This window comes from Carcharodon carcharias, chromosome 15, assembly GCF_017639515.1.
Source record: "Carcharodon carcharias isolate sCarCar2 chromosome 15, sCarCar2.pri, whole genome shotgun sequence".
NCBI lineage: Eukaryota > Metazoa > Chordata > Chondrichthyes > Lamniformes > Lamnidae > Carcharodon > Carcharodon carcharias.
In genome coordinates this window covers 110,447,476-110,460,743 of record NC_054481.1, presented here as the reverse complement: position 1 = coordinate 110,460,743, position 13,268 = coordinate 110,447,476, and positions in this window count along the sequence as shown.

Sequence of the window (13,268 nt, the reverse complement as noted above, 5' to 3'; positions counted from 1 at the left end):
CTGACCTAAACCCAATGCATGATAAACAATTCACCTACCCACTGCTCAACCTCAGTTCACCCACAGTGATGCAGGATAAATATCTGCCCCCCATGTGTTATAGAATTTCTGTTCTGTTGTCTTGTAATCTAATTGGCGAGTAACATAACATATTACTGATATGTAACAGGGTAGGCTCTTTAACATGGACAAGCTGGATTGTGTCCAAAAGGAATGTTCCCCTATGTCTATGTATCAGAGACGTTTTTTTTTATTCATTCATGGGCATCACTGGCTAGGCCAGCATTTATTACCCATTCCTGATTACCCTTGTTCAGGTGGCAGTTAAGAGTCAACTTGTGGGTTTGGAGTCACATATCGGCCAGACCAGGTAAGGACAACACATTATTGAACCTGATGGGTTTTTACAACAATGGTTTCATGGTCATCATTAGACTTTTATTTCCAGTTTTTTTTTATTGAATTCAAATTCCACCATCTGCCATGGTGGGATTTGAACCCTGGCCCCCAGACTATTACCCTGGGTCTCTGGATTATTAGTCTAGCATTAATACTACTACACCATCGCCTCCACCTCTGCCTCCCCATGAAGCACATACTTGAGCCATACGGCTCTGACAAGAATGAATGGTTCCCTTTGTCCAGTGCTGTGTGTGTACTGGGAAGGAAATATGTTGCTCTATCTTGTATTGCTGAAGGAATCCAATTTGACAGGGTTAGGCTAAGTGCAGTCCTGAGGAGCTCGTGTAACAAAATCCAGGAATGTTTACACCTGTGAAATTGAAGATAGCTTCTTAGTAACTAAATGGCCAGGGACCCATAAACCTTTTTCACAGCTAAACTCCATTTCACTATATCCCTCAAACACACCTTCTCATCTTACCACTTAACCCAACCATCTCCGTTTCCATTCTATATTGTTCATTCACCAAGCTATTAATATCTAACTGACATAAGACTGTGCTCATTTAACAACAATTAAGCCTTAAAGAGGGGCACAGCATCACCTTAGCAGTAGCAACAATTCGAATTTATAATCTGATTACACATTGCAGCAGAATACTACATTGAGCATTGTACAGTCATAGTCATTATGGCATATAAAGAGGCTATTCAGCCCATCAAGCCCTCAAGTTGGCTCTCTGTAGAGCAATCCAGTCAATCCTATTCCTCCACTCTATCCCTGTAGCCCTGCAAGTTTATTTCCCTCGAGTGCTTGTCCAATTTCCTTTTAAAATCATTAATTGTCTTCATTTCCACCATCTTCATTGGCAGCAAGTTCCAGGTCATTACCACTCACTGCATAAAAACATTCTTCCTCACACCCCTCTAGCAACTCTTGCCCAAAACTTAAAATCTGTGACCCCAGTCCTTGTACAATCAGCTATGTCTATTTTACCTTAATCTGTCATAATCTTGTACACCTCTATCAAATCTTCCCTCAATCCCCTACGCTCCAAGGAGAAAAACCCCAGCTTCTCCAACTAACCTTGCAGCTAAAATCCCTCATCCCTGGAACCACTGCTGGTAAATTCTCTCTATATCCTCTCAAGGACATCCATCCTAAAGTATAGTGACCAGAACTGGATGCAATACATTAGTTGATGCCTAAGGTTCAGCATAACTTCTCTCTGTTTGTATTCAGTACCTCTAGTATGAAGCTGAAGATCCCATGTGCTTTGCTAATTACTCTCACAATATGTCTTGTCGCCTTCAAACATCCACGCACACAACCTCTCATTTGACTTATCTGAGATCATTGCTTGTATACTGGAGAATATTTCCTCTTTTTGGCTTTGCTCAGCCTGTCCCCATTTTCTACTTCAGCACACAGGTAGCAACACCCAACTGGCCTCTGTTCCCTGTGAAGCAGTGCACTGGATATGAGATGCCCTCTGACTTCCTCTTGTGTTTTAAGTTCAACTCCCACTCTCTTCTTTCCCCTATCCCTAACTCCACCATGGTCTAGGCCTGGGAACTCACACCAGTTGCTGAATGTGTGGAGAAAACGATAGCTTGACTCAGTTGATTACGTGTCCCCCTCTGGAATCTCACCTAAGCAGCCATCCCTCAACATGTTAGACAGCATATTGAATCATGATGGCCATTACAGCAGAATCTAATCCTTCACCAACAGACCACCGGTCAAGGAATTACCAGAAATTACAGCAAACGCCATTTGCAAAAGCTAGCTCTTCAAGTGGGGATGTCTGCTCTAATCCTAGTTCCCTTCCCTTTTCCTTCAGTTGGTGTCACTGGATAATGATGAGAGTGATTCTGACTAATTGATTACCTATCCCTCCCTCCCACACAATACTGGAGCACTGAAATGAACTTAGCTTCCAGTGGTGCTAGCACAAGTCAGGTTAAGCAACATAGGTTCTTCCTAACTATGTGTAGACCCACCTAATTGCTGTTTTCACTTGTTAAGCTTGTGACAAGACACTAAGATTCCTACTGTAATATTAGCTGAACTTTAGGAGTGCAGTAGCAGTGCTACTGATCCAATGTTTCGCTGGCAACAGATAAAGTTCATGAATAAACCTATTGATGCAGCCCATCATTGATGGCACTGATCATTAACAGCCTGCAAATGTTCAGCAAGAGTCCCAAAAAGTAATCAACAAGTTCCACTCTGTTGGGCAGAGTCAAACTCATAAACTACAGGAAGTGTCACATAATTAGCAGGAAAGCAGAGCAACATCGCAATTGCAGCCCTATCTAAAACCAATAGTCATTGGAAGGTGCTGAGGTCTAACAGGTTCAACCAACAGCTGGGGTTTAATATTCAGGTCCATAAATGGAATTGACTGGATATATCCATAGGCAATAATAACATATGCACTCACAACACACTCATAGATGCACAAAAAGTCTTTACAAGTAAATTAAGAAAAATATGGTGGCTAAGGGTACTGAGGGCCCTTTAAAGGCAGAGAAAGATAATATTTTAATTGAAAATAAGGAAGCAGCAGATTTGCTAAATAGTTGTGTCAGTTTTCACAGTAGCAGATGGTTAAAATACAGAGAAACAAAGAAAATTAAACATTAGAGGGGGGTACTTACTAAATTTAATATATTAAAAAATAAAAATGGAGAAAAATAATGAAACTGAAGATTAACAAATCTCCAAGATCTGATCCAGTAATTGGCCCCTTGGATTGGAAAATTCCCAATGTCACTCCATTATTTAACAAGGTGGGATAGAGGAATCAGTAAAGTATAGACCTATGAAGGTTGCAAGGAGATTTGATAGAGGTGTTTAAAATCATGATGGGTCTGGACAGAGTAGATGGGAGACATTATTTCCATTGACAAAAGGGCCAAGAACCATATAACACCAATTTAGGGTGAATGCAAAAGAACCAAATATGACTTGGGGAAAATCTTTTTTAAGCAGTGAGTGGTTAGGATTGAGAATGCACTGCCTGACAGTGTGGCGGAGGCAGATTCACTCGTATCTCTCAAAAAGGAATTGAATAATTATCTGGAAAAAAGATTTGCAGGTTTACAGGGAAAGGGCAAGGGAGTGGGACTAGCTGAGTTGCTCTTGCAGAGAGCTGGCATGGACACACAGTTCTTTTTGACAGGCATGATTGAATCTGCCTCCACCACACTGTCAGGAGTGAAAAAAAGCTTTTCCTATTGTCACATTTGGTTCTTTTAACATTCATCTTAAATGATTGTCCTCTGGTTTTTGACCCTTCCACCAATGAAAATAGTTTCTCCCTATTTACTCTGTCCAAGCCCTTCATGATCTTGAACACATCTATTAAATCTCTTCAAAGTCTTTATAGGGCTGTACTTGTTCCTCTCTCCCACCTTCTTTGAGAATAGAGTCACATTGGGAATTTTCCAATCCAAGGGGATAAATACTTGATCAGATCATGGAGATTTTGTCAATCTATAATAAATATATTATTTTTAATGTATTAAATTTAGTGAGTTCTTCCCTTTCTGTGATTTTCTTTGTATCTCTGGCCTCATTCTGTGCTGTAACCATTCTATAATTCCATTAGTTTAATGTCTGTTGTGGGAAACAAAGTGACTGAACATGTGGACAAATATGAACTAATCAGAGAAAGCCATGATTTGTAAAGAATAAGTCATGTCTAACTAACCTAGTTGAATTTTTTGAGGTCACTAAAGTGGTAGATAAGGGAGTGTCAATGGATGTTTGTAATATGGACTAAGAAAGCATTCACTAAGGTTCCACACCAGAAATTATTAGCAAAAAATTAAAACTTGGAAATGGAGCAGCTTATTGATATGGGTAAGGAATGGTTAGGAAATAGGAGACAGTAGTGATAATGGATATCTCCTGAAATTGGTAGGGTGTGACTTTTGATGTTCCAAGGTATCTGTATAAAGGTCTCAGATTTTCACAATGTTTATCAATAGCTTACACAAAGGAATAGAGAACCATACATCTAAGTTTGTTGATGACACTAAGTTAGGTGGGACAATAAATAGTGTAGGGGGAACAGGAAGTTGCAAATGGGTCATTGAAAGATTAGGTAAGTGGGTAAAACTATGGCAGATGGAGTTCAGTGTGGAGGAAGAGTGAGGCCACCCCTGTACCCAAGAAATTTAGATATGAGTATTTTCTAAATGTTGAGAAGCTAAAAATCACAGAGGACTCAGGAACAGAGGAATTTAGGGGTCTAGTACAGCAATTATTAAAATCTAGAGGACTGTACAAAAAATAATTTAAAAGGCTAATAAAATGTTAACCTGTATCTTGAAGTGCCTGGAATATAAGCAGTGGAAGTTAATGCTGCAGTTGTATAAAGCTCAGGTGAGATACCATCTGGGGTATTGCATTCAGTTCTGGGCAGTGGGCACTGCATCTCAGGAAGGGTATATTCATACATTCTACATTACAACAGTTGTGATACTTTAAAAATGTACTTCATTGACTGTAAAGCTTTACGACCTGTTGAGATTGTGAAAGACTGTACAATTCAAGTCTTTATTTTTATTAGCCTTTGAAGGGATACAGTACAAATTCACCAGAATGATACATGGACTAAAAGAATGAGGGCAGGTTGCATGGATTAGGTTTGTACCCCTCAGAGTATAGAAGATTGAGGGATGACATAATTGAGGGGTTTAAGATGATTTAGAGTGTTGATAGGGTAGATAGAAAAGCTATGTCCTCTGGTGAGAGAGTTCAGAACAAGAGGGGATAATCTTAAAATTAGAGCAGGATTGATGTTAGGAAGCACTTCTTCATAGAAATGTTACTGAAAATGTGGAACACTCTTCCCCCAAAAAGCTGCTGAGGCTAGGTCAATTGAAAATGTCAAACTTAGATTTTTGTTAGATTGGGATATAGAAGCAAGCCAGGTAAATTGGGTTAAGATGCAGATCAGCCATTAGCTAATTCATGGCAGAACAGGTTATAGGGGCTAAATAGCTTACTTCTGTCCCTTTGTTCCACACACATGCACAGCTAGACACACAGACACACTCATACGCATGGAGACACACATACATATACACATTCATACAGATAGATACACACACACTCTCCTCCTCCACTCTTTTGCCTCAGCTCACCCCTTAAGTCCCCAAACACTCACCATTCTTTCTTCTGCTCTACAATTGAGGATTTGGCCTTCAACCTCTCTGGAGTTCCCATTCCTACTTTCTTCCTCTCCCTACCCTCAAGAGCCTCCTCAAAAGCCATCCATTGTACCATGCCCTTGATCAGCTCACTTAATTCTACTTCTAAGGTCCGGCATGGAGCCTATCCCAACCCTGGCCCTGTAGCACCTTGAAATGCTTTACTGCATGAAGGATGCTCTACAAGTGCAAGCTGCTTGTTCGCGAGAGTTTGGTCTGTTGCAGTTCCTTAAGATCCTGATGTAATTTATTGGGACGACTGTCCTAGCTGAATTTAAATTCTATTTGTTTGCTGAAGCTGAATCCTCTATCCTTCCATTGGAAATGGCAATTTACCCAGTTCATTAGCTCGTATGTCTGCTGTCCATCAGAAAAAAGCAATGAATTTAGGCAACACAATTCATACAGGGCCCTGAGGGGGTGATAAAGTTCAGAAGCCTTTAGTGCTGGGAAGTAATGCTTCAATGATGTGTCACCTACATTTGGATGCTGCAAGTTCCAGCCCTTCATATTATAATCCTTTCTTATTCAATGACAAAGTCCTCATTCACATCAGCAGTCAGGTAGAATCTGGCTCCCACTCCACATTCCTGGATGAACTCCAATAAATTACATCTGGAGAGAAGGTATACAAAGACCCAAGAGGTTGCAGGCTTGTGGATGCTCCCTTCCCACTCTGCCTCATTGCTATGCTACGTCTCCTCACTCTGTACCGCACCCTCACTCCAAGCACAAAGCATCAAACTAGCATCACGAGCTTGTCAAATTTTCCATCCCTGCACACCCCTCTCCCCCTCCTCCACCAGTAACCTATAAATAGATTGAAATACGGCACCCTCAGGATGCCATTAACCTACATGCAGCCCTCTTTTGATTAATTTACAATCCACAGGAATCCCGACTGACAAGTGTTCTTTGAAGAAACAAGTTGGTTTGGTAGGTGCACACTTCATGGCCTGTTGCTTACCCAGTGAGGTCGCTGGAGTCTTTCTTGTTGCTAAGCAAGTGGTGTCATGTCATCATAGTGAGGTATTGATATAATAAATATTCCCACTTTCCATTTTCCTTTGTTTAAAAACGTTTATCGGTGCCATGCCATCTAAATGTCACTCTCACTCCTGGGATTTCTAACAACATCTCCGGGGGGAAGAACGTTGATGTAGTAAGTTAAAAATGCTACCATTGAGATAGTTTAGTTTTCAAAGATTACATTCATAGGGTAGCATAATTGGGAGCTGTAGATTATTCAGATGGGGTGCTTAAAGTCACATACTTCAGACAATGAGGGTTGTATTGGACATTTCTGTGATCATTCAAGCCTGTTTTGGCTGAGGTGAGTCATTTAAACTCAGCAGGGATAGCTTCCCGTGTCATCTAGTGCTTCCTATGATCAAAATTGACAAAGATGGAAAATCTTACATTCCATGTCAGTCAGGGTTAATATAGGCTTAGAAGGATAGTCTAAGTCTCAGCTAGGAGTTAAGATACGGCAGGCTGATCCTTCCAGCCTAGAAGCTGAGTTAAAAGGAAATAAAATAAGAAGTGAATATGTTATCTACTTTTCAGAAAACTGTAGCATGGTCTTCCGTTTGTATTGTTACAAGGAAACATTGCAGGAGAAGCTTAAGAGTAACGAGGATTGATCCTTTCATTTGGTTACATGTATTCTGAAAAATAAACCAGATCTTTGATTCTTCAGCGACCTCATCTCTCCAGTGTAGTCATCAGTTCAGCGCAACGTAGGACTAGAGCGGTGCAAGTTGGAACAAGTGCAAGTTTACGGTGTTAAATTCATATCAAAGGAGATACATTGTTTACAAGTAGATACTGGGCAACGTGAGTCAACTGCAGAACATAAAGGGCGTGATATTCACTTACAGGAGGAATTATGCCACTAAACCAACAAGTATCAACAGCAGACCTTAAGCTTGTATCTATCAAGTATGCCAGAAATTTCCTGAGTTTCTCCTACTACTCCAATGCAGCAACACCTAGGGCAGAATTTAATGCCCTCCCCTGAGGCGCTTTTGGTGGTGGGACATTTAATCAGGTTGGAGCATGGCTGGTGGGGACCCAGCCATCTTTCCACCCCTGCCCTGATTAAGAGAAGAATCTTGTGGAGGCGATGGGGGTCTTGGGTGCCAGCTAGAGAGCTGGCAAGACCCCCATGTTGCCTCTTTTTTGGTAAGGCCAATGCATTTTGTGTCATTCAAGCACTTAACAGGCCAGAGGTTAGAGGTCAGAGACCTTTCCCTGGGATCAAGGACCATGGGTTGGTGGAGGGCTGGACCAAAAGCTGCCAGCCAATAAGAGGCTAGCAGCTCTTCTGTACTCAGCAGGGCCATTGGGGAGGTGGTGGCTGCTGTTGGCATGAGGCCTCGGATAGAGGAGTGACCCAGGCACAGGCAGGTGATGGTGGCAAAATGTTCGCAGGAAGGTCACTGGTGAGGAGGATGGATGGAGATTGGCACCAAGGGCGGGGGTTGGCTTTCAGCAGGCACCACTTTCCTGATGCTAGGTCCCTCGATCAGGCACGAAGTGTCTTTGAATGAGGGCCCCCAACCTGGGAGCATGCAAGCAACTCCAATAGGGATTATCAAGCTTCCCATATGGCGAGCTGCCAATACCGGTAGTTGCCCACATAATGGCCTCAATTGGGGAGGACAAAGGATGGTCTTCCCCACCCATCACTCTCCTGCCTAATTAAATGCCCCCCACGACCAAACTCGCCATGGAGAGGGCACAAGGTGCCACCCATAAGTCCAGGACGGAAGGCTCTTGGACAGCATTCCCACCCTCCACCAATTGATGCCCTTAAGTGGGCATTTAATGCACTTTATGGCTTCATCCCACCACTGATGGTATTCACTCAGAGGTGGGCAGGGGAGGGGACTCGCCTGAAAAAGCAAACCCTGTTGCAGATGCATGTGGGCTTCCTGGGGGGGCGGTGGCTCTCATTCAAAGACGCTCCGTGTCTGACAAAAACAGACCGAGCATCGGAAAACAGGAGACTGTTGAGAGCCACCCATTTCCCTTGCTGCTGACCCTCCTCCACCGCAACTCCAACCCCACAACCCCCATCCAGCCATCACTCACCTTTGGCCTGGGTCCCTGGACGATTCTGGATCTCAGGTGGGTTGTGTTGCTGGCAGCAGTCACCACTTCCATGATGGCACTGCTGAGCAATGCACAGCTGCTGGCCTCTTTTTGGCCGGCAGCTCTCTGAAAGTGGTATTTCCATCTCTAGGATCCTTGATCCCAGGGGAGGCTTGCCACTGCCCGGGCAAATGCCTGATTGGCACTTAATTCGGCCATCTTCCCAAAAGTAGGCAACATGCGGTTCCACCAGCTGGACCCTCCCTTGCCACCACAGCCCCCCCCCCACCCCCGACACCTCCATTAAACACCACCCCTAGTTTCCTTTAATTGAACCATAACATCCTAACCTAGTGTCCATTATCTACACTGTAACAGCACCTAGTGTTTATTATTGCAGAGCAGCTTCTGTCTCTGAAGCAGATTTAACAAAAAAAATTATTCTACACACTATACAAAAGCATAACCAGACGAAAATGGAGGCAAAAAAGGTTCATAGAGTCCCCTAGTGTTCATTGTCTGCAGTGATATTTTAGTGTCCCCTAGAGTCCATCACCTATTCCCTAACACCATAGTATCCTCTAGTACCTATTATTATGCCCTAGCATAAAGTAGCCTCTAGTGTCTATTATCTATACCCTGACATCATGGTGCTTCTTAATATCCATTATTTATACCTGACATTATGGTATCCCCGAGTGATCAAGATCTTATGCCAAGGGCGTCAAACTCGATTTCTATGGTGGGTCTCTAATCCAATATTGTAGCACTTGAGGGTCCCGTTCAGCAAAAGCAATTAAAATAGAAATAGATGAACATAAAATATTGGCGCTTACTTACATCTAGATTTTATGCAGATTTAGCTTGAACCCATTTGGAGAAAACCAATAGGCTGAGGCCTGGCTTGGATAGAAAAAAAACATGATAATCACTTGTCACCACAGAACGTGTATCCCAACCACTAAAGCCTGCAAGTAAATTCCACAGTCCCACAAAGTATGTGTAAAGATCACTGTTCTAAAGCTACCGGGCGCCCTGCAGTACAAACATGACTATACTACCTAAATACATCATTGATGCCAAGCGCTTTGGGACGTCCTACCGGAGTGAACGGCTGTATATAAATCCAAGTCTTGCTTTGTTTTTCTTTTTGGATCTGGTCTCAGAGCATAAGTAGTTTGTGGATTTGGTCTATGAGAGGAAAGTCTCCCTCCCACTTCACTCGCCGACGTTTGATCTCTTTTTGTTGCTGTTTTTCGCACTTTTTTTATTTTCAGCATTTTCCCCGTTTAACGTGGGGGGGAGGGTGCGAAGCTGGTCTTGTTTCACCATTCCTCTGCTCCGCCTTTTATTGTCAAATATATTTGATTATAAATGGTATATAATTACAGTAGAGCGGCTGGAGGCGGTTGAAGAAGCCGTCGCGCGAGCGGAGCGCAAATTCCAACCGTCACGGCGCAAAGGGCCGGAGAGCGGGAAAAGGTCAGGCCGTGATTGGCGGAGCTGCGAGCACGCGCGCTCGAGGTACTGCGCGCGGCTGGACTGTGATCGGGCGGGGGCAGGGGCGCGAGGTGGTGGTGGAGACTGGTTAAAACCGGTTCCAGTGCTTGGGGGAGGTGGGTAGTGGAGACTGGACGTTCCCCCCGAACGTCTGACACCCCTACTTTCGAGTACAAACCCGTTTCCATCTGTTCCTATTCAGATGAAGTTACATTGTTTCATAGTTTGCCATTGTGAGATTTGAACTCTTGATCTTGGGGTTACAAACCCAGTACCATAACCACTTGGCTATTTAGGCCAAGCACCCCTACCCTGTATCCTGACACTGTAGGGTCTCCCAGGGACCATTATCTGCTGGTAACATAACGTCGTTTAATATCCATTATCTTTTTTCTCACTCTCCCCTGTCACCTGAAGACACCAACTCTCGCGCAGATACAAGTTACATGAACACCAACGTCCCCTCCATTAAACATCCGTTTTTCAGTATCGATAAAATAAAGTCAGGTCTGTTAAAAAGTCAACCATTCTGACAACCTTGCCCCCAGTTTATCTAACAAACCAGTATTACAGAAATACCTGGAAAAACTCAGCAGGTCTGGCAGCATCGGCGGAGAAGAAAAGAGTTGACGTTTCGAGTCCTAATGACCCTTCCACAGAACTGTTCTGTCGAAGGGTCATGAGGACTCGAAACGTCAGCTTTGCTCTTCTCCGCCGATGCTGCCAGACCTGCTGAGTTTTTCCAGGTATTTCTGCTTTTGTTTTGGATTTCCAGCATCCGCAGTTTTTTTGTTTTTAAACCAGTATTACTCTCAGTCTCTGGTTCTCATTTATCCTGTTATTGTTTTCATCATCCCTCTGTCGTTCTTATTTCCCCTTTGGCTGTTCCTCGCACCTATTCCCCAGTTATCCTCTTGCTCTAATTGTCATGAGCTCACTCTCATTCTTCCTCTCATTCTCGTTCTTACTATCTCACTCCTCATTCTTATTACAGTCATCTCATTGTTATTCTTAACATCTTTTCCCTACAATTATACTCTCTTTTCTCTGCAATGGCCTTTTTCTGTCAATAGCCAGCCCCTGGAAAGAAGAGTTTTACACATGCCAATGTATTAAGGTCCAATGTTAATGACTGATTCATGGGAAATGGAACTGAAGATGAAGTGTAAACACATTGACATATTGTAGACGTTATGGAGATGAATAAACCATTGAGTAAACAAAACAACACATCTCCAGTACCATAAATAAACTCCCACACCTTATATTGCATCTCACCCGGGATGAAAGGTCAAATCTCAGCACCAATAAAATTAGTAGCAGTTATCCCACAATATTACTAATCCTCGCCCCTGAAAGAATTGATTCTCACTGGGGCTCAGATCCCCTCTCCTGAAGCTACTGAGTCTCACTGAATATGGGTTCCACAGTTTCTTTCTTCAGTATGTCTCACCTGTACTCATCTTGTGTGAAGTCTAGATAGTGAAGCAAGACTAAGCAGAGTTAGATATACTACAAAGTAAAGCTCCCTCTGCACTGTCCCATCAAACATTCCTAGGGCAGTTAGAGCACAAGTTTAATACAGAGTAAACCTTCTTTGGCCTTTCCATTTTATAGTCAATTTGTCTTGTATTTGGCAGTTATCTTGTTCTGACTGATTATTTGGAATGATTTAAAGCAGATAGTCAGGGATGTAGGTAGACAGGTATGTAAGCGGATTATAAAGTAGTGGCCCATGGCATTGTCACCACATGGTCCCTGCTGAAGGTTGTATTACTGGAAATAGTCATCAGTACCTGTGAGCCTGATGCACAAGCACTTCCTCCTGTATCTCAACTCACATTTCTATGGATGGGCCTGGGGCTTGGAATGGATTACAACTCACTGTCCCCACTTAAAGTAAAATCCAAGCTGGCCCATCTTGTCACAGGTGCTGGGAAGTTCATTGGTGCATAGTACATCACAAGCAGATGACATCACTTCATTCTGTTGGCACACTTAACCTTTGACATCTATAAATAAAACCATTTAAACTGCACATTGATGGGAGTGCCCCCTATATAGGGTGATTCACACTGTTAGGCTGATAACCTGCAGATTGTACTACAATAAGCAAACAGCACAATTAAAGTTGTAAATAAAGACAAACTGTTCCCAGTGGTAGGAGTGTCAGTAACCAGGGGACACAGATTTAAGATAATTGGCAAAACATTTTCTGCAAGTTGTTATGAGGAGGCTGTTATTTAAGGCTGAGTTAGATAGATTCTTGTCTGACAAGGGAGTCAAAGGATATAGGGGGTAGACAGGAAAGTGGAGGCCACAATCAGACCAGCCACAAATGACAGAGCAGGCTCGAGGGGCCAAATGGCCTAGTCCTGCTCCTTTTTTGTATGTTCGTATAATCGTATCTGGAAAGCACTGACTGAAAGGGCCTTACCGTGTTGAAATTTACCTCATGGACCAGTACGTGTGGATTGAACCCCGCAAGACTGTATTCCATGAGACTATAGTCTCTCAATCTGTACCCTCTGAGATTTTATCCCACGGACCTGTACATTGTGAGACTGTACCTCATGGGACTCTACATCATGGGACTATATACCCCATGGGCCTGTACACTGTGGGATTGTACCCTATGGGCTTGTACACTGTGGGACTGGAACCATGAGACAGTACCTTATGAGACTGTGCCCTGTGAGACTCCACACCCAGTACTTATCCCCAAGAGACTGTAGCCTACAAAACTACCCTTTGGGACTGTTAGAATATCCCATGGGACTGTACCCTGTGTAACAGTACCCTGTGAGGCTGTATTGGGTGGGACTGCAACTTGGGGTCTGTACTCAAGGAAGGAGTTAGCCCCTCTAAAATGAAAAGAAAGCACAACACAGACTGCGCATCATGTATCTAGTTTTATTTTTCAGAGAGCATTTTCCATAGTCTACAAAGATGTCCAACACAGCTCAAGGACTGAAATAATCAGTGACAGTGAGAAGTGAAATCAGGCAGGACTACAATCTAGCAAAGAATAATCCTGGCAATGT